This window comes from Acomys russatus, chromosome X, assembly GCF_903995435.1.
Source record: "Acomys russatus chromosome X, mAcoRus1.1, whole genome shotgun sequence".
NCBI lineage: Eukaryota > Metazoa > Chordata > Mammalia > Rodentia > Muridae > Acomys > Acomys russatus.
The window spans coordinates 88,172,633-88,195,591 of NC_067169.1; the positions used below are offsets into that span (position 1 = coordinate 88,172,633).

At 39.1% G+C, this 22,959-nt stretch overlaps 1 protein-coding gene across 2 annotated transcripts in view; it reads left to right on the forward strand.

The window, feature by feature from the left end:
• Nucleotides 1-19,446: 19,446 nt before the first annotated feature.
• Nucleotides 19,447-22,959, forward strand: part of Htr2c (5-hydroxytryptamine receptor 2C) — a 247,234-nt gene continuing 243,721 nt past the window's right edge. For both annotated transcript variants that reach the window (XM_051140859.1, XM_051140860.1), the window contains exon 1: nucleotides 19,447-20,025. The gene's annotated coding sequence lies outside the window, so the exon portion shown is untranslated. The remainder of the gene's footprint in view (nucleotides 20,026-22,959) is intronic.

Sequence of the window (22,959 nt, forward strand, 5' to 3'; positions counted from 1 at the left end):
ATTATCAATAACCATTGATGGAGAAAACAAAATATTCCATGACAAAAACAAATTCAAACAGTACCTATCCACAAACCCAGCTTTACAGAAGGTACTAGAAGGAAAACTCCATCCCAAAGGGTCAAGCTACAACCAAAACTACCCAGGAAATAGATAACTATCCCATGGCAAAAACACAACTACACAAACGCTCGACTGGAAACAACATCAAAATTAAGACTCTTAACAGTCACTGGTCATTAATATCTCTCAACATCAATGGCCTCAATTCTCCAATAAAAAGACACAGACTAACCGAATGGGTACATAAACAAGACCCAACATTCTTCTGCATCCAAGAAACACATCTCACCCATAATGAAAGGCATTACCTCAGGGTAAAAGGTTGGAAAAAAATATTCCAAGCAAATGGTCACAAGAAGCAAGCAGGTGTAGCCATTTTAGTATCGAACAAAATAGACTTTCAACCAAAATTAATCAAAAGGGATGAGGAAGGACACTTCATACTTATCAAAGGTAAAGTCAACCAAGATGACATCACAATTCTGAACATCTATGCTCCCAATACAAGGGCAACCCACATATGTAAAAGATCTCCTAAAAAAGCTTAAACCACACATCGATCCCCACACAATAATAGTGGGAGACTTCAACACCCCACTCTCACTGAAGGATAAGTCATTGAAACAGAAACTAAGCCGAGAAATAACATCATTAACCAATGCCATGGGTCAAATGGATCTAACAGATATCTATAGAACCTTTCACCCAAACAAGAAAGAATACACCTTCTTCTCTGCACCCCATGGAACCTTTTCCAAAATTGATCACATCGTAGGTCACAAAGCAAGCCTCAACAGATACAAGAGGATTGAAATAATACCTTGTATCCTATCAGATCACCATGCTCTTAGGCTGCAATTCAACAACAACAGAAATAACAAAAAGCCTACACGTTTGTGGAAACTAAACAACTCTCTGCTAAATGACACCTGGGTCAGGGAAGAAATAAAGAAAGAAATCAAGGAGTTTCTGAAATTCAATGAAAATGAAGAAACAACATACCCAAATTTGTGGGATACATTGAAAGCAGTGCTAAGAGGAAAATTCATAGCACTAAGTGCCTTTAAAAAGAAATTGGAAACATCGCACATAAGCATCTTAACAACACAACTGGAAGCCCTAGAAAAAAAAGAAGCAGAAACACCCAAGAGGAGTAGACGCCTGGAAATTATCAAACTCAGGGCTGAAATTAACAAATTAGAAACTAAGAAAACAGTCCAAAGAATCAACAAACCAAGAGCTGGTTCTTTGAGAAAATCAACAAGATAGACAGACCATTAGCCAAACTAACTAAAAGGCAGAGAGACAGTATTGAAATCAACAAAATCAGAAATGAAAAGGGAGACATAACAACAGACACTGAAGAAATTCAAAGAATCATAAGATCCTACTTTGAAGGCATATACGCCACAAAATTTGAAAATCTAAGGGAAATGGACGATTTTCTTGATCAAGTTCACTTGCCAAAGTTGAGTGAAGAACAGATAAACAAGTTAAATAGTCCCATTTCCCCGACAGAAATAGAAGCAATCATCGATGGTCTCCCAACCAAAAAAAGCCCAGGGCCAGATGGTTTCAGTGCAGAATTCTACCAGACCTTTAAGGGCGAGCTAATACCGATACTCTTCAAGCTACTCCAAAAGATAGAAATGGATGGAAAATTACCAAATTCATTCTATGAGGCCATAGTCTCATTGATACCTAAACCTCACAAAGACTCAACAAAGAAAGAGAATTTCAGACCAATTTCTCTTATGAACATAGATGCAAAAATACTAAATAAAATACTTGCAAAACGAATACAGGAGCACATCAAAGATATCATTCATCATGACCAAGTAGGCTTCATTCCAGGCACGCAGGGATGGTTTAATATACGGAAATCCATCAATGTAATCCATCATATAAACAAACTGAAAATAAAAAACCACATGATTATCTCCTTGGATGCAGAGAAAGCATTTGATAAAATTCAACACCCATTCATGTTTAAAGTTTTAGAGAGATCGGGGATACAAGGCACTTTCCTCAACATAATAAAGGCTATATACAGCAAGCCAATAGCCAAAATCAAAGTAAATGGTGAGATACTCAAGGAAATTCCTCTCAAATCGGGAACAAGGCAAGGCTGCCCACTCTCTCCATATCTCTTCAATATAGTACTCGAAGTTCTAGCCAGAGCAATAAGACAACAAAAGGAGATCAAGGGGATCCAAATGGGAAAGGAGGAAGTCAAATTATCCCTCTTTGCAGATGATATGATAGTGTACATAAGTGACCCTCAAAACTCCACCAGAGAACTCCTAAAGCTGATAAACACCTTCAGCAAATTGGCTGGATACAAAATTAACTCAAAAAAGTCTGTAGCCTTCCTATACACAAATGACAAGCTTGCAGAGGAAGAAATTAGGAAAACCACACCCTTCACATTAGCCACAAGCAATATAAAATATCTAGGAGTTACCCTAACTAAGCAAGTGAAGGACTTGTATGAAAAAAATTTCAAAACTCTGAAGAAAGAGATTGAAGATGACCTGAGAAGATGGCGTGATCTTCCTTGCTCATGGATCGGGAGAATTAACATAGTAAAAATGGCCATCCTACCAAAAGCAATCTATAGATTCAATGCAATCCCTATCAAAATAACTACACAATTTTTTAAAGACATTGAAAGTTCAATTCTGAACTTCATATGGAAAAACAAAAAACCCAGAATAGCTAAAACAATCTTGTACAATAAAAGATGCTCCGGAGGAATCTCCATACCTGATCTCAAACTGTACTATAAAGCAATAGTACTTAAAACAGCATGGTACTGGCACAGCAACAGGCTGGTTGATCAGTGGAATCGAATCGAAGACCCAGATATGAATCCACACACATATGGTCACTTGATTTTTGACAAAGAAGCCAAATCCATTCAATGGAAAAAGGATAGCATCTTCAACAAATGGTGCTGGTCTAACTGGAGGTCTATGTGTAAAAAAATGAAACTGGACCCATATTTGTCACCTTGCACAAAACTCAAATCCAAGTGGATTAAAGACCTCAACATAAAACCAGAGACACTAACTCACTTAGAAGAAAAAGTGGGAAAGAGCCTGGAACATATTGGCACAGGAGACAACTTCCTGAACAGAACACCAACGGCCCAGGCCTTAATGTCAACCATTAATAAATGGGACCTCATGAGGCTGAGAAGCTTCTGTAAGGCAGGAGACACTGTCAAGAGAACAAAGCGACAGCCTACAGACTGGGAAAAAATCTTCACCAACCCTACATCTGACAAAGGTCTAATATCCAAAATATATAAAGAACTCAAGAAATTAAACACCACCAAACCGAATAACCCAATTGAGAAATGGGGCTTGGAACTAAACAGAGAATTCTCAACAGAGGAGTATCAAATGGCTGAGAAACACTTAAAGAAATGCTCAACCTCCTTAGTCATCAGGGAAATGCAAATCAAAACAACTCTGAGATTCCATCTTACACCCATCAGAATGGCTAAGATCAAAAATTCAAGCGACACCACATGCTGGCGAGGATGTGGGGAGAGAGGAACACTCCTTCATTGCTGGTGGGAATGCAAACTAGTACAGCCACTTTGGAAATCTATCTGGTGCTATCTCAGAAAAATGGGAATAGGGCTTCCTCAAGACCCAGCTATTCCACTCCTTGGAATATACCCAGAAGATGCTCCAGCACACAACAAGAAAATTTGCTCAACCATGTTCATAGCAGCCTTATTCATAATAGCCAGAACATGGAAACAGCCTAAGTGTCCCTCAGTAGAAGAGTGGATAAAGAAACTGTGGTACATATACACTATGGAATACTACTCAGCTATTAAAAACAAGGAATTCCCGAAATTTGTGGATAAATGGATTGAGCTAGAAATGATCATAATGAGTGAGTTAACCCAGAAGCAGAAAGAATCAAATGGTATATACTCACTTATATCTGCATACTAGCCCAAGGGGCATGTCCCACGAAAGCCTTCACTTACCAGGAAACTGGGACAGAGGGGAAGGCATCCTATTAGGACTCTAAATGAGAGACGCATGGGAGAACAGCAAAATAAAAGGATCCAGAGGGTCCTAGAAATCTACAAGTAGAACAATATGATAGGCAGATTTGGGCCCAGGGGTCCCGCTCAAACTAAGGCACCAGCCAAGGACAATACAGGAGGTAAACTTTAAACCCCTTCCCAGATCTAGCCAATGGTCAGAATATTCTCCACAGTTGAGTGGAGAGTGTGATACGACTTTCTCACATACTCTGGTGCCTCACATTTGACCATGTCCCCTGGAGGGGGAGACCTGGTGGCACTCAGAGGAAGGACAGCAAGTAGCCAAGAAGAGACTTGATACCCTATGAGAATATATAGGGGGACGTAATCCCCCTCAGGAACAGTCATAGGGGAGGGGAATAATGGGAAAATGGGGGGGGAGGAATGGGAGGATACAAGGGATGGGATAAACATTGAGATGTAACAAGAATAAATTAATAAAAAAAATAAATTAAAAAAAAAAAAAAAAAAAAAAAAAAAAAAACACACACATCTAGCATCTTAGTGGTAAAAACAATCTACACTTCATTTTTTGAGCTATTTCAAATTCCACTTCTGAATTTAACAAGAAACTTCATGAAATCAAGGAAGCTCGAGTCCAGACTTACAATTACTACCAGCTATCACCTACAAGGGACAATTAAATATTTAATAATAATAATAATTAGAATAAGAATAAAATAACAGGTCATGAAATTGAGATCACAGAGGATTAAGGGGAAAAGTTAGAGGAAGGAGAGTATGAGGTAGAAGTGACATAAATACAATATTCATATATAAAATTCTAAAATAATACCAGTGATATTAATAATAATAAATGTTAAAAACAAAGCAATGCAGTGCCAGCAAATTGGCTTAAGGAAGTTGTTACCTAGCCTAGATACTTGAGTTCAATCCAAGAAACTACATGATAGAAGGAGAAATTTGATTTTTGAAGGGTGGCATGCACCTCCCGAATGAATGAAAAAACTTAAATGAATACACATGCCAAAAATTTTCAGTATTGAGATCACTGAATCATGGCATACTGTCATCAGAAAGACAAGGATGACATTTCTATTAAAAAAAATACCTTTTAAACTTCTTTTCCATTCTAAATGTAACCAACAAATTAACATTGCCAAGTCAGTTTCTGTATTAATTTTGGATTTGTTCACTAAATCACTTAGAGTAATTTTTCCTAATGTAATTATACATTAATTAAGTTGTGTGTAGAATATTTTACACATTTCCAAATCATATATATCAACATAATTTCAAAACTCTCAAATTCAAAAGTAATGGAGCTTCAGTAAATTCATTGACAAAAGTCAACCTGTCTTTATGGTTAAAAAAATCCTTGAAGAGATGAGTGAAGAGTGGGGACTGATTTTCACATGAACTCTGGTGCCCCATATTTGACCATATCCCCTGGATGGGGAGACACAGTGGCACTCAGGGGAAGGATAGCAGGCTACCAAGAAGAGACTTGATACCCTATGAGCATATACAGGGGGAGGAGATCCCCCTCAGTCACAGACATAAGGGAGGGGAGTAAGGGGAAAATGGGAGGGAGGGAAGAATGGGAGGATACAAGGGATGGGATAACAATTGAGATGTAATATGAATGAATTAATAAATAAATTAAAAAACAAAAACAAAACAAAAGATCCTTGAAGAAACTAGAAATAAAAGAATAATGTATCATAAACATAATAAAAGCACAGGATAAGTGCCATTGTACTAAAATTGGAGGGGGAGAAATAATTTTTTCTAAAATCTATATAAACCATGAATATTCAGTTTACCTAAGTTCTTTCATGAAGAGGCTGTCTTTTTTTGCATAGTAAGTGTTTGACACGTTTGTCAAAGTTTAGGGGGACAAAGCTGTGTGAGTTTATCTTTCTGTCCTCTACTCTGTGTCAGCTTTGCACCTGTCTTTGCACCAGTATTATACTGTTTTTATCACTTAGCCTCCTTTTTAAATTTTAAATAATTTATTCAGATTACATCTCGGTTGTTTTCCCCTCACTTGTATCTACCCTTTCACCCCTCCCTCCCTCCCTCCCTCTTTTACCCTGTTCCCTTCCCCTAGGCCTGTGACAGAAGGGGACCTCCTTCCCCACCATATGATCACAGCCTATCAGGTCTCATCCCCTTCCTCTGAGTGCCACCAGGCCTCCCCACCAAGCAGAAGTGGCCAAATAGGAGGCACCAGAGTTCATGTCAGAGTCAGTCCCTGCTCTCCACACAACCGTGGAGAATGTGCTGTCCATTGGCTATATCTGAATGGGGATCTAGGTTTACTGCATGCATTGTTCTTGGTTGGTACAGCAATTTGTACAGGTCACCCTGGGTCCAGGTCCTGGGTTCCAGGACATACTGGATCCTTCTATTTCCCCATCCTCCCTTATCTATCTCACCTGGAGTACCAATATCAAGTCCCAGCATCTGTTCCAATCCTCCGCTGAGTGAAGACTCTCAGAGGGCATCCCTGTTTGGCTAGTCTTCGATTATAAGTGAGTATATACGATGCGTTTCTTTCTGGGTCTGGGTTAACTCACTCAGGATGATCATTTCTAGCACCATCCATTTGCCTGCAAATTTCAAGATTTCCTTATTTTTAATAGCTGAGTAGTATTCCATACTGTAAATTACCACAGTTTCTTTATCCATTCTTCGACTGAAAGACATCTAGGTTTTTTCCAGATTCTGGCTATCACAACTCTGTTCATAGCAGCTTTATTCACGATAGTCAGAATTATTTAACCTCCTTAATAGAGTTTGAGATCAGGGATTGTGATGCCTGCAGCATTGCTTCTGCTTAGGGTTGCTTTTACCCTGAATAATACACGGTCATTTGTAGTTTCATATGAGCTTTAGGATTGTTTTATATTTTCTTTCTACTTCTTGATGAATGTTATTGGAATTTCTGAACTCAAAAGAAACTATTCACAATAGTTTAAAAAATAAAGTAAAATGGTTGAGAATAAACATCATCAAAAGCATGAAACATCTTAAGATACACGTATCACAATATATGTCTTAAAAGTAAATACAAACTGATTCAGTTATCATCAAGAAAACAAACAAGGGTCTGAGAGATGACTTCATAGTTCAAAATACTGACTACTCTTTTTAGAATTTGAGTAGTTCATAGCTGCCTGTAGCTTGAGTTCCAGGGGATCTAATACATCCAATCAGAAATTCACATACACCACCCTCCCGACACACACACTTTTAAAAAAGAAAAACAAAGCAACAAATACTATCAGGGATGCTGGGAAAGAGAAAACTTTATACACTGCTGATGAATGTAAATTGGTACAGCCACTATGGGAATCAGCACGAAGGTTCCAGAAAACTAAAAGCGAAACTTCCCAGTTATTATTGAAAGATTCCAAGTCAGCATTCAGGATAAATATTCCCATATTTCTTATTGCTGTAGTCTTCATAACAGCTAAGATGTGGAAGCAAAATGCTCATCAGCAGATAAAAGGAAACTGAAATTTTGGCACATATATACAACAGAACTTTTATTTAGCCATAAATAATGAAATTATTACATTCACAGGAAAATAAATAAAATCAGAGATTTTTATGTTAGGAAAATAAACTTGGCTCATAAAGACAAATTATATGTGTGTGTGTGTGTGTCATATAGTAGAAATATGTCTATGAAACGGAAGAAGACATCTAAAGGAGTGGGAGGGAGAAAATAGAGAGGTAGTGGAATACACACACACACACACACACACACACACACACACACACACACACACACGGGGCTATTTGGGAGGAAGTAGGGGAGCAGAAAGAAAAAAAGGAAGTATGGGAAAGAAGAGAAAAAATAAAGAAAACTGAGGACATTTGGATAAATTGTGGACTTCAGAAACTAAAAGTAAAACTGACAATGGTAATGCAGGCATCTGCAGAGAACAGCATATGAGTGCTTTACTAATTGGCAAAGCCCATGGAAACCCTTTGCTACCTGGAAAGGACCTCTGGGGAATTTTGGTGGCCTCTGTGCTTATGACCTAGATTGCATGTGCTATCAGCTCTCTGTACTTTTGCTATGCTATGCTGTTTATACTCATAGGAATATAGTTTCACTTTGTCTGTCATAAGCAGGGCCAGAACCACACACACTGAAAGCCCTGGGGATGATTCTATGTTTTTCTCAGTCCTATTTTGAAAAGTAAAACCCTCCTCTCCTCTCTCTGCCCCAATCGATCCTCCAGATGTGACCATTAATCCTGGATACCTTTGGACACATAATCATGTCCCTAGACAAACAGCTACAGTTACATTGAGTAAGCCTGTGGCGGTTGTGGACAGCAACGGATCCTGCTTGCACAACTATTCAGAGGAAGCCGTGTCTGATCAACAGACTGAAAATTGGGGAAGCTGTGTCTGATCTACAGATTTAAAAAGTGGAGAAGTTATGCTTGATCAATAGAAACTTTAAATAATGGTTCTTAGAAAGATGATATCAGAAATTAATAGGTGCATATCAGAAAAGATTGCTTGGTAAAGTGGGCATGTTTTGTCCACAATTTAAAAAGCACTGTGACAGTAGGATGCTATTTCATGAATGCACTTATACCCACAAATGGTTAACCTGTCTCTCACATTGCATAACTATGTAACTGCATTTACTGCCAGCAAAGATATGTGCTCATATTCACAGGACATGCCTGGCTAGACATTTTTGGCTTGCTAAAATTGTGTTTTATAGTACAAAATATAGTTGAGGATTGATTGACTCAGTGATAGGGGAAGAAGAAGGAAAATTATTGGGGTCCTTTTGTAATGATGGGGCTTATTTAATGTTGATGTTAAGATTTCTTTAAATAAAATAAAATAAAATGATGCCACTGATCAGGCAAGCAGGATTGTATAAATAAAGAAGGATTGAGCTATTCAGGTCCACTTGCTTGAAAGTCAACAAGTGGTCAGAGTCTTCACTTAATGCCAATGTCCCTTCCTCTCTCAGAACCTAAACTCTGGAAGCTAAGACTGGTCTCCAGAATAGAACAAACCAAAAACATTAGTTATGGATATTTTTAGAAAAAGTAAAGGGTAAAGAAAATAAAGCTTATCTTTGGCCATTTTAAAGCAATATTGGGTTATTATTAGATGATATTAGGCAGGCAAATAGTCATTGCTATGTAGGCTTTTGCTTCATTAAGCTCTGCTTGTAGAGATGAAGGTTTTCTATATGTGTTGGTCTATGTGTATTAATATGTTTTTGGTAGTAAAAAAATTCTAAACTGCACACTTTTCTATAATTTGCTTTAAGAGCATCACAGTGACTTAACTTGCTTTTGCCTTTAAATCCTGAGAAGATAGAGCACTTCACATTTATTGGTGAGGAAAAAGATCAGTTTGATGTCATGGTAAAATCTGTTTAGTTTGGCAACCTCATTGAAACATCTGTGAACTGAGTCTGGTTAATAGCATCATAGGCTACATGGAAAAATATCCTTTCAGTTAGTCTATTTCCAATATTCTTGCAGAAATCAGTAAGCTGATTATTTTGGCTGAAGAATAATGCAGATCTAAATTTTATGAAGATATATCATAATGAGAAGAAACAAAAATCAAAACTGATAAAATGATTAAAGTTTCTGTCAATAGGTGTTTGGTGCTTGTAAATCAGCTAAGTAATTCCTACTCGTTAGAATTCTGATGGTGGAGGACCAAATGATGAGGCTGTTTTGATGTTTAAGGTAGTGGTGGTAGTGTGTTTTTAATAGCAGTTTGATCATTTTTGCTATATCTATAATCTTCCAATACACTGATTTTTAAGAGGCAGTAGATGTGAAGACCTTTGAGAAATCCTCACTTCTGTAGAGATGGTCTGACATGATATATGGATTAGCTCAATTCAGTCTCTCATGTTATTTATCAGAGAAAGATTAGATAACAACAAAGAAAAACTAACATAACTGTGTTAGTTGGATATTGAGAGTGACTATTGATTAAAATTTTATGCTCAAGATTTTTGATAGATAGCATTTTACAATGAAATGTAGGCTGCCTTATTTATACTCTAATCTAATGACTGCCTAACGGAGAAAGGTGACTTTTTCAAAAGTACGAAAATTCTCAACAGAGGATATTTTAGGAGGAGAAAACCCCATATTGCAAGCATAATGATAAGCTTAATGCACTTTTGTCTTTGTTATCCCATCTATAAGGCAACTGTTAATAATATTCAAGCTGTTTTTCATCTTTAAATTACAAATTCTAATTTAAAGAGCTCTTTAATACTTTTCATGTTTTAGGATCCCAGGTGAATTGGTGTTACAAAATGTGTCTACTTAATGTTCACTGTGTTCCTTGCAGCCTCTGGGAAATCAAGAAACAGCTCTCTAAGCTATGCTTAACATTATATGATTCTGAACAAGTAACTTTACTTACTGTAACTCATCTTTATGTGGTCATAAAATTATTTACTGACTTGTAGAAGTTAGTTTTGAATGCTAATTTAAAGTCTATCTTGTAAAAATCTTGCAACAATGAATGAATAATGAAAAGTAAGTAGTCTATAAATTTTAATCATGTGTGTCCATGTGGTGTATTTGTGTATGGTGTGTGGTACACTTGTGTGCAGGTGCTTTTGTAGAGTCCAGAGAAAGACATCTTGTGTTCTTCCTGTCACTCTCCACTACATTCTTTTGAGATTTAGGCTGATGGTCAGAAAGTCCCAGAGTTCCTCTTGTCTCTGCCAGTCACAGAGCTGGGATCACAGGCATACATGCCAGCATATCCATCTTTTTATGTAGGTGCTAATATCCAAACTACAGTCCTCATACTTTTGGTGTAATGTTCTTATTACATACTGAACTATCTCCTCAGCCCCACAGAATAATAACTATTGAAATTTCTTGATAAAGGCCATATACAGCAAACCAACAGCCAACATTAAATTAAATGGAGAGATACTCAAGGAAATCCCTCTAAAATCGGGGACCAGAGGGTCCTAGAAATCTACAAGTAGAACAATATGATAGGCAGATTTGGGCCCAGGGGTCCCGCTCAAACTAAGGCACCAGCCAAGGACAATACAGGAGGTAAACTTTAAACCCCTTCCCAGATCTAGCCAATGGTCAGAATATTCTCCACAGTTGAGTGGAGAGTGTGATACGACTTTCTCACATACTCTGGTGCCTCACATTTTACCATGTCCCCTGGAGGGGGAGACCTGGTGGCACTCAGAGGAAGGACAGCAACTAGCTAAGAAGAGACTTGATACCCTATGAGAATATATAGGGGGACGTAATCCCCCTCAGGAACAGTCATAGGGGAGGGGAATAATGGGAAAATGGGGGGGGGGAGGAATGGGAGGATACAAGGGATGGGATAAACATTGAGATGTAACAAGAATAAATTAATTAAAATAAAATAAAATAAAATAAAATAAAATCGGGGACCAGACAAGGCTGCCCACTTTCCCCATATCTCTTCAATATAGTTCTTGAAGTTCTAGCCGGAGCAATAAGACATCAAAAGGAGATCAAGGGGATCCAAATGGGAAAGAAAGAAGTCAAATTATCCCTATTTGCAGATGATATAATAGTGTATATAAGTGACCCCCAAAATTCCACCAGAGAACTCCTACAGCTGATAAACACCTTCAGCAAATTGACAGGATACAAAATAAACTCAAAAAAGTCAATAGCTTTCCTATATACAAATGACAAACAGGCAGAGGAAGAAATTAGGAAAATTACTCCCTTCACGATAGCCACAAGCAATATAAAATATCTAGGAATAACTCTAACCAAGCAAATGAAAGACCTATTTGAAAAAAAAACTTTAAATCTATGAAGAAAGAGATTGAAAATGACATCAGAAGATGGTGGGATCTACCTTGTTCATGGATAAGGAGAATCAACATAGTAAAAATGGCCATCTTACCAAAAGCAATTTACAGATTCAATGGAATCCCTATCAAAATACCTACAAAATATTTTGAAGATATTGAAAGAACAATTCTCACCCTCATATGGAGAAACAAAAAGCCCAGAATAGCAAAAACAATCCTATACAATAAAAGATCCTCTGGAGGAATCTCCATACCTGACCTCAAGCTGTACTACAGAGCAACAGTAATTAAAACAGCATGGTACTGCCACAGCAACAGGCTGGTGGATCAATGGAATCGAACTGAAGACCCAGAGATGAATCCACACACATTTGGTCACTTGATTTTTGACAAAGAAGCCAAATCCATTCAATGGAAAAATGACAGCATCTTCAACAAATGGTGCTGGACTAACTGGATGTCTACATGTAGAAAAATGCAATTAGACCCCTATTTGTCACCATGCACAAAACTCAAGTCCAAGTGGATTAAAGACCTCAACATAAAACCAGAGACATTAATCCAGTTAGAGGAAAAAGTGGGGAAGAGTCTGGAATACATAGGCACAGGAGACAACTTTCTGAACAGAACACCAACAACCCAGGCCTTAACGTCAACAATTAATAAATGGGACCTCATGAGGCTGAGAAGCTTCCGTAAGGCAGGTGACACCGTCAAGAGAACAAAGCAACAGCCTACAGACTGGGAAGAGATCTTCATCTGACAAAGGTCTAATATCCAAAATATATAAAGAACTCAAGAAATTAAACACCACCAAACCAAATAACCCAATAGAGAAATGGGGCTCAGAACTAAACAGAGAATTTGCAACAGAAGAATATCAAATGGCTGAGAAACACTTAAAGAAATGCTTGACCTCCTTAGTCATCAGAGAAATGCAAATAAAACGACACTGAGATTCCATCTTACACCCATCAGAATGGCTAAGATCAATAACTCAACTGACACCACATGCTGGCGAGGATGTGGAGAAAGAGGAACACTCCTTCATTCCTGGTGGGAATGCAAACTAGTACAACCACTTTGGAAATCTATCTGGTGCTATCTCAGAAAACTGGGAATAGGGCTTCCTCAAGACCCAGCTATTCCACTCCTTGGAATCGAGCTAAGTAAACAAAAGAAAAATTCATTCACTTATACAAAGACAACATGATGAGTCGCATATTTTCAAACCTCAACCATACTTTTAAAACTTGACCTGAACATATTCTGTAACCTTTTATTCAGTCCAATTTATCACATTTTGGTAAATTACAGCACTTCTGGCAAAAACAATAGTATCAGTAGAACTTGGTTCAAAGGTTTCTTTATAGTTAACCTGAAACCCCTGCCAATTTGTAAAGACACACAAAATGATGAGCTGGGAAATAAAAGCTGCCCAACACATCTCTAGCTGTGCTTCTGTGTATTCTCTGTCTAAATTTGTAGGGTTGGAACACATCTTTCTGCAAATTTCAAGAGTCTTATGCAAAAATACTGAATAATATTAAGTTCATAGACATGCATTATAGACTAAGCCAAACTAAACTTTGTTTTCATTTTATGAACCTTCTTTATGTTGTGATCTTTTAATTCAGTTCTTCATGTTGTGGTGGGTGACCTCAAATATAAAATGATTTTCGTTGTGACTTTATAGCTATAATTTTTCTACTACAATGAATCATAATGTAAATAACTGTGTTTTCTGATGGGCTTAAGGTCATTCCTGTGAAATGGTTATTTGACCCAAAGGGTCACAACCCACAGGTTTAGAAACATTGGTTTAAAGATAATATTCAATTTGTATGTAAGTATCAAATTCTCCACAGTTATGTTTTATTTATGTCTTTTTCTATGTTTCCATGGTGATTTTATTTATTTTTAAACAATTTAAAATTATTTTTTATTTTTCTTTTTTATATGTACATTTATATTATCATACACACACACACACACACACACACACACACACACACACACACATATATATATATATATATATTAAACTATGAACCATGAAGCAATCAGGAATTCTATAAATGTTACATTCATAGTGTTTTGGCTATTTGTATTTGACAACCTTGAAAACATCTTTCCTATCTTGGTGTGCCTAAAATGCTGAATGTAAATCAATATCTATCATATTTCATCTTTATCAACTTAAAACATCTATCTAGACCTAAAAACATCTTAATTCCTAAACAACTAAGCTTAATTGTAAAACTAAACTATCTGATCTTCAACTCCATCAGAGACATTTATGTCTTTTAATTATGAACTATATTTGGATGTGATCATTTTATAGAACATTCTATACTTGTAACTAATGATGGCATCTCAATATAATAGTTTTGGTTTCCATGACAGCAAGCTTCCAAGAACACATTTTCCATGGAATTAGGAGTCTAATGAATGTATCAAGCTCACCAACAATGCTCCAGGAATTGCATAGAAGGTGTTTTTCTTTTTCCTCTACAAATGCTAATATATAATCTTTGATGGATATACAATGCATAATTTTCTTGATCTTCTTTTGACAGAAAATGTATTCTTTGCATTCCTTTATGGCTAGACTGAAATATCATTTATGGATATTCCAAAATTTAGGATCTAAAACAGCATAAACTGTGTCATTGGCAATGTGTTTTTTTTTCTTTCCATATCACTCTCCACTTAACACATTCCCTAAGAGATTAACCATGTTATGGTGGGACATGCTGATATTGAACAACTCACTTCATCCTGAAAAGGCTCATTCAACCTGGAGTCAATTATGAATGAAAAAAAAAAAACTTCAATTAAGCCAGAACCTGGACGTCACCACTAATTTTAGTATTATGCTCTTGAATGTTGGCTATGTGTCAAGCACTTTGCTAAACACTAAGGAATAAGTTATAATATGAAATGAATAGTGACCTTGCAAAACAAATAAGTTCCCTGTTGGCAAGAAAATCCTTCAAATATCTGGTTTCCGGGCCATAGAAAATCATGATACCCAGAGGACATAAGACCTTAGTTCCTCATATAATTTATCTCAACATGTCACTGGCTTGCACTTTCTTGAGATCAAGAAAGTGAAATTCATTACTCTATACATAATTCTCCAACCTTTAGTTACATGGTAAAATGTTCAATTGATGTAGGAATGGAGATTAGAGATCAAGCTATTCTGAAAGAGTAAAAATAGGGTATACAGGTAGCACTACTGTTAGTCAACAGAGAGGGCTAAAAGAAAAATCACTAACCACTTGAATTTTTAAATCTTAGATTAATTTAAATGAAAGATGCTAATTGCATCTCATTCTCCTCCTTTCTTACTACAAAAGGTTATGACAAAATCCATGCCCATGACCTAAAATGCATTCATCGTAACAGGAATGTGCTCCAAGAAAGTGCATATTTATGTAGGAAATGATCGTTTCTAGCTTTTTGTCCTTGAAGTTTCTAGATTTTTACCTTCAAATTTACATGCATAATTTGTTGTTTTTAAATATATACATTGAGGCAAGAGGATCAGAAGTCCACGACCCTCCTTTGTTGAAAAACAATATTGAAGCTAGCTTGGGTTATGTGAACCCCAATCTCTAGTATGAAATAAATAAATACAGTACTATTAGCAGCCCCACTACTTATTTGATTGCTAGAATATTAGATAAGGTTAAATTCATTCAATAAGATTTCCTGAAAAAAAAAGGAGCACAGATTTTTAATCAGAACACCTTCTGTTTTTGTCTGTGAAATGGGAAAAAATATGTGATTGCCTTTCCACACCACTCAAAAAACTTTAAAATTTTCTTCTCCATTCAGTGAGTGTGTCACAGGAAGATACTTAATTGTTGCTTTTCTCTTAAATTGAAGATCTATCCAAAAGGCATGATCAGAGACTGCCCCCTGCCTTCCTACAAAGCAATAGAGTTCTAAAGCTGATGTTCATTAAAAAAAAAAGAAAAAGAATCCTAACCAAATTTTAAAAGGCTTCACGTATAATACACTGTTTCTGTAGGATATATTTTATCCCTCAGTGACTATGAATGAGCAAATATAGAGACACTGGCTGTGTTAATATTATAAAAGATTATCTTTAGACATTTCATACTCAATAATGTGTACTATGGATCTGAGGCCGGACTTTTTTTTCCTGGTTAAGCAAAAAAATATAAAATGCCAGAAATACTATGTGATGCCACTAAAGAAATTTTAAAAAACCACTCTAGCTATTAAAATTTGCTTTAAAGCATAAAATATATGTAGGTAGAAGGATTGTCAGAATGCCTTGCATCTTATCCTCTCATAAACAAGGGAAAAATCCACCCCAGGAAATTTGGTTTGACTTCTTTAGATTTATGGAGGTAACTACCTGCTAGAATTGGGGTATTCTTTTTAAAATCTGTCTTATGATCATTTGGGATATGTTTGCAATATAGGTTTCTCTGGTCAAGAAGTGAAATAGTAATGACTAGTAATCTGTCAATGGTTGGAATTTATAAGAAAGGTCTCAAAATTTCATATGATGGACTTTTTCAATTTAGTAACAAATTTCTTTATATTCTTCCCGAATTTTTACATCAATAGTCTTAGAAAGATATGCATAGCAGAGGAAAGAAATCCCCCTACGAATAAACTCAGCAGGGAGTATTAGGGACCCTTTCTGTTCCTGGGATCAGTAAGTATTTGCATCAAACTAGAGGAACTGATCTAAATGATCCCCCCTCCCCCCAAAGACCACTTCCCTAGACTTGAAGACCTGTTGAGAAAACAATGAAAACCCAGGCTAATCCCTCTGTCCGCCTTAGAAGCCTGAAAAACTTGTAAAACCGAGCATGTAAAACCGAGAACTTGTATAGAATCTGTCTCCAAATTTAACGTGTGTCCTAAATGTCTGCCCGCTATATATTTATTCCCCCTCGCCAGTGTTTCCCAATTCCGCAAAACTCATCAGATCACCCACTGTCAGCTAAGCAGCTACCTACAGAAGTCGAGACTGGAGGGATGTGCCATAGACGCCGGGAAAGCTGAATTGCTTGGTCCTGGTTGAAACCAGCTCTCAGAACCAAGCTGTATCGAGCTCCGGCTCAGCAGCGCCGGCTCCCCGCCGTGGCTAGAGCGCCGCTCAAAGGCAAGCTCACAGGCGGGTTGTCAGGCTACTCAAACTGCTAAGCCTGAGAGAGCTTTACAATATTGCCCTGTCTATCCCCACACAAGGTGGGCTTTGCTTCTTATCTCTTGTCCAAACTTTGGTTTTTCCCCAGGATGGAAAGAATAGCCAAAAGAGCAAATTATTGGGGAGAAAATAACTATAATCCTCGTTATCTTTGTCCTCATAATTGCATTTGTTGTGATCAATTTCTCCAAGCCCCTTTCTTCAGGAACTGGTAAAAGAGATGAGGTTTTGGTTGATGGCATCTTTCTTCCAGACCACAGTGAGATATTCCATGGTGAATATGCCATAGAGGTTTATATTTACAATTTTGAAGTGATTAAAAACGTCTCAGCCTCCAACACAGTCAACAGAAAGTCGTGCTAGGAAAAAAAAATATGAAAGCATTCCGTATTCACAAGCATTAAAAAAAATAAAGACATGTGGGGAGTTTGAAAAGACAAGTGCTTGAGTATTTAGAGAGAAGACATACGTTTTTCTCTTTGGTATTTATCAAATACTTTTCACTAACAAAGCGGTCCTACAGATGCAAGTGTGGAGCAGTCTGCGTACTTGGCAGCGCTGTACCTCCACCTGTGTGGCAATCGTCCTATAGAAGCATTCAACAGATGCTTCAGACAAACTGTGATAAGGCTTTTCCTTGCAGAGGAAAAAAAAAAGGTGGTGGACAGTATGTTCATTGCCAAATTAAATTCCAAAGTCTTGCAAAGTGTTTGAATTCATTAAAGATGGGGAGAAACGCGATCCTCAGGTGTCTTTCCTACAATACAGTTAGAGCTCCTCTTACAAATCTAGAGGCATAAAGAGAAGTATTTGGCACCAGGGAATCCAGAATAAGGAAGAGACCTAACCCTTCTCATCTCTGCCAACTTTTCCTCCATCTCCAGCTTCCATAGATACTAGGGTCAACAGTTCTATGCTTGCAGGTGGATGCACCTTTCTCAGTTTGATCCTTCAAGTCACTACACGGACCCTTTGCCATTCCTTGTATATAACCACTGCTCAGTCCCTTAGGTCCGAAGGTCTCTTATTCTGTCCGGCTACCTTGGAAAACAGTCTTTACTTCTCCAAGCAGCTGTCCCTGTTGCAGTAACACATGTCACACACACACCACCACCACCACCACCACCACCACCACCACCACCACCACCACCTGTATTCATTCTGTCTCAATAGAACTCCCTATATCCTCTCTCTCTTAGCCTTGGCTTTGATGTTGCTGAAGCATCTTGGCCAGGTGGCTAGATCAACCTCTGTGCTGCCGCTTGGACACAGCAGCCACCTGCCTACTTGAGTGTTAGTGGTGAAGAATTCGGCTTACCCGGTTGCAGCTGAGTGTAGAGGCAGTTGTCAAAGGGGAGCTTTTTTTCTTCCCTGACCTTACTTTTTTGTGTTTATGCCTTGATAGCCCTTGCTGAGGGTGGGCAACTAACTGTGTCTCCTGAACTCTGTTGGAGATATTTTCAGCTCCCAGAGGAAAAATGAATTAGCTACCTTCAAGGTTTACTTCTAAGCTCTTAGCAGCGTGTGTGCAGTGACATCAAGAGGGAATTAAAAACTGCCTCGTTAGGTCGTGAACACCAAGGGTTTTCTCTTCTCCCTTTGAGTTTAAGAGGAAGGCCAAGGGTAAGGAAGCCAGCTATAGAACACGGTGGTGGCCTACTGTTTGATCCTGTCAATGAGTCAGTTGTTCCTGATGGAGGGAAGAGGGAAAAGGGAGAGTCAGAATGGAGACCCTATGTGAGAGTTTCAAGAGTCTGTGAGATTATAAGACTTTGAAAATGTGCTCCTGGAACTAAAGTCTCTGTCTTTCTCTCTGTATGTCTGTCTGTCTGTCTGTCTCTGTCTCTGTCTCTCTATGTGTTTGTCTTTCTCTCTGTCTCTGCCTCTGTGTGCGTTTGTCTGTTTCTCTGTCTCTCTCCATCTCTGCCTCTCTTGCCATCTCTGTGTCGCTGTGTCTGTTTTTCTGTCTCTCCCTCTCTGTTTCTGTCTGTCTGTGTCTCTGTCCCCTGGCCCCACTCTGCAGTATGTGCTTAAACTTTGTATCTTTGAGGGTCAATCGTGAGATTTTCTCCATCCCCTGTCTGGTGTCATGGATGACCTCAGTTTCCCTGAGTCCCTGTGCCTGCCTTATAGATCAAGTTAATCACTTTCCCACCTACGCCACAAGGTCTGAGGGCCCCCTGCCAGCAGATTCCAGACGCACTAAGATTCTGGTCCAAACAGGCCTGGAGCAGTGTAACCCTGAGTACTGATTGGCTCTTCTTGGCTCCTCGTGACTCCTCCCCTCATCCCTGGTTTTGCCTAAGAGCCCTGTGCAGCCTCACCGGCTCTGGGTAGGCGCTCTGGTGCTCACCGAGGAAGCTTCCTTGGCTGCACTGATCTTAATGATTGAGCCCTTGGAGCAGCAAGATTGTTAATCTTGGTTGCTCCTTTGGCCTGTCTATCCCTTACCTTTCTATTGCATATGAACTTTCCTTCTTTCTGCACATCGTTTGTCGTCGGCGTCGTGGAGATCGTCGTGGTGCTCCGGTGGTGGTCTTCGTCCGCTTAGAATAGTGTAGTTAGTTAGGGGCCTTCAAAGAAGAAAGAAGAAGCGATTGGCGCGGAGATGCTGGAGGTGTCAGTTACTATGCTAGAGTAGGATAGTGAAACAATACCAGCCAAACCTTTCCGGGGGGCGCAGGTTGCCCACAGGAGGTCGACTTGCCGGCGCTGTCCTTCGCGCCGAGCTCCCTCCATCCTTCTTTCCATCTGCGGCGCGCAGCTCAGAGCAGCGCACTGACTGCCGCGGGCTCCGCTGGGCGATTGCAGCCGAGTCCGTTTCCCGTCTAGCTGCCGCCGCGGCGACCTGCCTGGTCTTCCTCCCGGACGCAAGCGGTAAGTTGGAGCCCCCGGGCGGCATTGCCAGATGAGACCCTAATGATTCCAGCGGAGGATGAAGTAGGGGAGCTTATCTGTCCCGGGTGGTTGCAGCCTGCGGGACCCGCACTGGTTCGTGAGGATGGTGGGGAGCGACTCGGAGCGCTCAGATCGTGGGGAGGCGGGGGTCTCTGGAAGGAGACAAGAACATAGGTCTCACTAAAGGAGGCCCAGAGTCTCTAGGAGGTTGAAGGATCAGACTCGAAATGTAGATGCTAGAGGGAGGCAAGGATCTAGAGACCCTCGCACTCAGGGAAAGCTGTGAGAGTAAGGCTGGGGTGGGGTCTCTAGAAGTAAGGGGAGGAGGAGGAGGGCATGGAGGGGTGGGAAGGGGGAGGAGTAAAACTAAGCGCAGGGTCTCTGGTCCAGGGGTTGGGCTGAGGAAGGTGCAATCCAGTGGGGGGGATATAAACTGTTCACCTTATTAAGGAATCGGACTCGGATCAAGTGGGAGGGGGCTCGGGGCTTGAAGTAATGGGGGGGGGGGCTGAGGAGAGAGACAGCAAATGATCTGTATTATGTTTTCATTGAAACCTACCCTCATTTTCGGCGGGTCTCAATGAACCCACGTAACTCTGGGAGATAACACACTGCGGACCTGTATCTTGGTCTAACAGCTGCGGGCTGAATTTGAACAGCGTTACTGATGGTCACGTAAGTTTAAGAGGATAGTATATGGGTATCCAGCGAGCCTTTTTTTATTAGCTTACCTAAAGTCATTTGGTGACAGTTTTATATTTTGAAAAGGATTGTGGAAAATTCTCCAACCCTGCCTCTTATCCAGGTTTCTTTGCTCAGCTTAACCTGACAAGCAGTGTTAACAGCATGCCACGGAATTGCTAAACATGAACAGGTTGCCGGTTCCTGGTTCCTGGTGCGACATAAAGTTCGTCATTGCAAAACATGTCTATGTGTCTTGTTTCTTTTCTGCGCCAAGCCCTTTGCGTCTTGCTTCCTGTTAGGTGGTAGCAGGCAAGTAAGGTGACAAACACTTCACACTGTGTTTGAGACCCCTTATTTTAAGTGACAGCGACCCTCCAAAAAAACAGCAGGAGACACTCAGCAGTTAGAGGATATTTAATTTAGTTCGGAATCACTGCCAGTACCTGGCAGATTCTTCATTAATATTTATCCATATAAGTTCCATCCAAGGAATCCTTAGCTGATTCCCTTAATATTATATGCCACTTACCATATACCTTCTAGATAGGCTAAACAAGGAAAACGTCTGGTAGGGGAGAAATGGGATTGAGCTAAAACGTTGCAGGGAGGGGGAAGAAAATGTTGCGCAGTGAGTAATATCTGCACTCCCAGTTTGTTGCAGACAATCGTGACCTCACATAAAAGAGTGGTGAAAAAAAGATGTGGGATCAAGATGGACTTATTTTTTTCATGAAGAATTCTCTCTATATATACACATATATGGTATACATACATACATACATATATGTAAGTCATATACTCTGACAACCAAAACACTAATGCAGTATACATGAACTGTCACCTGGAATTGATTATGCATGTACAGACAATGAGAAAGAACAATTAACATGCCCCACAGAAAATCATTTCTTCACTTCTTATGCAGCATCTATGGTTCACTCACACACACACACACACACCACACACACACCACACACATACCACACACACACACACACACACCACACACACACACACCACACACACACACGCACACCACACACACACACCACACACCACACACACACCACACACACACCACACACACACACCACACACACACACCACACACCACACACACACACACACACCACACACACACACCACACACACCACACACACACACACCACACACACACCACACACACACACACACACACCACACACACACACACCACACACACACACACACACACACACACACGACCTTTTAAAGCAGTATAATTTTTGGCACCTTTCCATCGGGAAATCATGTACAACTCCCTACCCTACATTATAGGTAGGGGATTTTTTTTTCTATACTTTGAGGAGGTAGGACCATAGGATATTTAAATATGCTTTTCATTCACTAAACTCGTTCTTCTGGTCCTTTGGAGAAATGAAAAAATATTTCCTATGTGCACATAATTTCTCTCCTAATAGCACCTATCATCTACAGCAGCAAGCCCAACTTATGTCCTGAATGTCGGAAGATGAATAAGGTTGCAATATCAAGGTAGGATTTGGAGTGTTTAAGCCAACACTGACAGGATTTTTCTATCCTCACCACAGAGGAAGGTCTGTTAACCCTTCCTCTGTTGTCATTTGGTTTTTTTCTCCTGCCGTGTAGAGTTATTATGGATAACAGTGTTGACTTTTTCAGGTGATAACATGACAGGCTTTGGTGCAGTATGAATTCACAGGAAAGAGAATGATAACTGATATTTTGGCTTAAAGGCTTTATGTAATAATGTCTGCATAGCATCATTATGAATAGGATAATAATATGTCAATGTCAACTGTTATTGGTACCAACCAATTTCCCCCTCCAATTTCCAGAGAAACTCTCATAGATTAAGGGAAGGAAATACACAGCACTTCTATTTCTCCAGCAACAGAAATAAAAACTGAACATCCTGGAGTGCAATAGAGCATGTGCTTAGCATATACAAAGCATTAGGTTCAATCTCCAGCACTGCAAAAAAATGTTTTCCTAATTTTACGCTGTGATGATATGTTATTAATCCACTCGGGATTTAAGAAATATGAGCACTGACTCTCACTGTGGCTTACAGAAGACAGTAGATTTTCCCTCTGAAAAATGAACTGTAAAATTCTGTTAGGCTTGCAGTGTTCTTACTATTCTTTGGAATTTAACTATTTAGAAATATTTTTTAATTAGGGTAATAAATATCCAAATTTCAATAATAG